Source organism: Lactuca virosa, chromosome 7 (genome assembly GCF_052849685.1).
Source record: "Lactuca virosa cultivar CGN04683 chromosome 7, Lactuca_virosa_CGN04683_v6, whole genome shotgun sequence".
In the NCBI taxonomy this organism is placed as follows: domain Eukaryota; kingdom Viridiplantae; phylum Streptophyta; class Magnoliopsida; order Asterales; family Asteraceae; genus Lactuca; species Lactuca virosa.
In genome coordinates this window covers 36,117,050-36,120,628 of record NC_136432.1, presented here as the reverse complement: position 1 = coordinate 36,120,628, position 3,579 = coordinate 36,117,050, and positions in this window count along the sequence as shown.

Here is a 3,579-nt window from a genome sequence, read left to right as displayed (position 1 = left end):
TAGATTGGATTACTTCTCAAAATCATGGTTAACTTCGTCAATATTGCAATGAATATATTAGTTGGTTACCGAATTCTAATGTGACTATTATCTTGATTGGATTTCCTAGTACTAATTATTAATGAACAACTAACGCAATGATCATGTAGTTAGTGAACACATAATTAATTTAATATAGTCGGATTATGAATGATATGATCTAGTGATTTCTCATCAATGGTCATGACAATCAATCAAAGCATAGCATGGATATCTAAGCTCTCTAACACAGCCAAAGTCACAGATTAACATTACCCAACCCTAGGATTTGATGAATCTCTAGTCCTAATAGTTTAATGATCATAAACTAATCAAGATTCAAGTTAATGTAATTAGATTGGTTCTCTTAAATACACATAACTCAACAATATGCAATAAAAATCATAACTTTAACATGATACGAGATGATCAATCAAATACAATTAATAACCAAACTAATTAAATCCAAAATCATTGAAATCAACACATAAAATCGAGTTTTATCTACTCCAAACAAAAGAAACAAGTTTTAACACCTGAAATTAGAAAGTAAAAATAGTAGGAACACAATTGGAATACTAATCATGATCAGAAAAGCAAATTGAATGATTCTCGACATGAATCCATTCTTGAATCCTTCAGATCTTTGCTCCATATCAGTTTAACGACCCTCCGACCACCTTCTAGACCCTCAAAACGACAACTTTGAAGTTACTTGTCGACCAAGGATGGTTATAAGTCGTAAAAAGTCTCTAAAAATCGTCCAGATGCTCGAAATATGTAGATTCCTAAAAATCTGATCACCACGGCATGGTTGAGAGGCACCACATAGTGGTCTTCATGGATATCCCGTATTCTGCAAGTCACCTTAACGATCGCGAAGTTTCCATTTACCACAACGTGGTGGTGATCACCACGTCGTGGGAGTTGGATTTCACATTTTAGCACAAACACGAAAGTCGTCCAAACTTTTGTCTAGTTTTCAGAACATTTTGAATCTCGTCAATCGGAGTCACGAATCATGAGATATGGCTAAAACACTAACGAGGGATCAAGCTGTCCATCAACATCCCTTTTTCGTATTTTTAGCTCCTTTCTCCTCCTTTTGCATTCCAACTCCCATTTGAACTGTAATTAAACATTTGAAATCATATTAAGTATCATATATCTTAAAATATTTTTTTTACTCAAATACATTAGGATAATGAAATAAAATATATAGTTAAATATACCCATATCAAGCACATTGAAGGTCTTTGCTTAAGCGACTAACGGAAAGAAGATTGCATTTGAAATATGGCACACACACGACTCCATTCACTTTAACTCCCGTTGGGAGTGTGCATTAGTCCCTATCCTTGAAGGGAGTGGCCTCTCCATTTGGAATAACAATTGGTGGTTCAAACGAAAATTATTCTTTGTTTTTAGAATGTCTGAAACACGGGTTATGTGTTCGGTGCAACCTGAATCAACAATCCATTCTTCCCTCACTCCTCCTTTACATGCCATGTTAGCGATGCGTCCCGTTCCTTCATTGCAACCGGATCCAGAGAAGTGGTTAACGAATAATTCATATTGTTCATCGGTTAGGCCTTGTATGGGACTAGTAGCAGATTCGACACATGCTGCTTTTGGTTTGGTCTTTTATCCCTTCTTCTCGGGCCACCATTCAGGATAACCCACCAAATTGAAGCATCATTCTCGTATGTTCATTCTTCCTGTAAAAGGTGCAATGCTCGTTGTCTTTGTTATCTTTAACAATCTTTGAGTAACTTTTTTCTTTTAGTTGATTTGTGGTGTCATAATCTCGCCTCTGTGCAACCTTGAATGCAACTGATTCTGGTGGCGTTCTTTTACCATTGGAAATCGCCCTTTTTCTCTCATCTTCATTGACCATATGGTAGGAAGTTCCCGACGAAGGTGTTGGTTTAGTGGCCAATATTTGAGTCTTGATCACTGTGAAATCAACATCCAAACCCATAAGAAATTCATACATCCATTTCTTTTCTTGGTACTCCATCATCTTCTTGACAATATCACGAAAACAGTCGTTGCATTCACAATGAGGGAGGGGTTGAGTTGACTGAGTTTTATCCCATAATGATCGTAGTTTCGTGTAATAAGTTGATATAGAGGCACCATTTTGTCTGGTGGTGGCGATCCTTTGTTGTAGTTCATATGTGCGAGGGGCGCTTTCTTTGCCAAACCTTTCGAGAAGGTCCGTCGATATCTCTGACGCAGTGCTTGCATACTTCACACTATTTCGAATGCTCTTCTCCATGGCGGTGCTGCGGTGGTAAGCCATCCTTTTATCATCGCGTCAAATCGCATCTTGGACATGTAGTTGGTAGAACCCTTTTCTGGCTACTTGATGGTACCGTCAGTGAACTCGAATTTGTTCTTGGCAAAGAGAAAGTTACCCCTCTCTTTTGACCAATTTGAATAGTTGTTGTCGGTAAGAGCCTCATTGACATGTAGTTATTTATGGTAGTCGGATAGATAAAGGTACTCAAGCGAGCTATGATCGATAGTCTTGGTGGAGGATTCTCCGGTTTTGCTTTTATTGGGGTCGTCGTCTCCTTCCATCAATGGAGGCTTGATGTGGACCGAATTTTAGGGTTTCACACAACCCGCTATGATACTACGTAGAAATCGATAGTAATCATAGGATTAATCTTTTCTTATTATTCAATCCAACACAAAAAACGTGAAGGATATATATATATATATATATATATATATATATATATATATATATATATATATATATAACAGCTAAGTCTTTTATTGTCTAAATAAAAGGAAAGGATAAACATATAGTAAAAGATAAAGATATCCTAAATATCATATGAAATCCAATAAAAACTTTAATAAAAAAAGTTATAAAAATATATATGGTTCTTTCTATTAAAGCATTTCTTTTTTTAATTATAAACTTGTCATACTTTCAATTATCTAGATGTATTAATTTAGAAAGTATTTTTTACAAATATTTAGGCGTGTTCGGCAAAACTAGCTGGTAGCAGATAACTTGTAGCGGGTAGCGGGTAGCGGGTGGGTAGCTTGTAGCTTGTAACGTTTTGTTAAACGCTACATGAAGTAGCATTTGAATTTGGAGCGTTTTGTTTAAAGTAAACACTAGAAGCTAGAAGCTCTCAAACGCTTCCAAACGCTCCGTGACGAACATGCCCTTAATAGAAAAAAGAAAACCAAGACTTAAGAACCATTAATTGAAATTGGATGAGAAAATAACGGTTTTGTCCCGATATCAATTTTATTAATCCGATTTTTTTTAATAACGTATAGCCCGGTTATGCATCTCTAGCGGAGGTATCAAGTTCGAAACTCAGCCTTCATTTTTTTTTTACACATAGGCGTTGACGTGACAAGCAACATTAGCCAAGAAGTCGTGTTAATAGCTATGTGTCATGTCTAATGGCATGGTAACTGGGAAAGCTCGACAAAAACGGCTATTTGCCATTTTTAGAAAAAAACTCCACAAATTTAAAATATATTAATCATTAAAAAATTAAAAATTGATGTTGAGATAAACCATTGTAA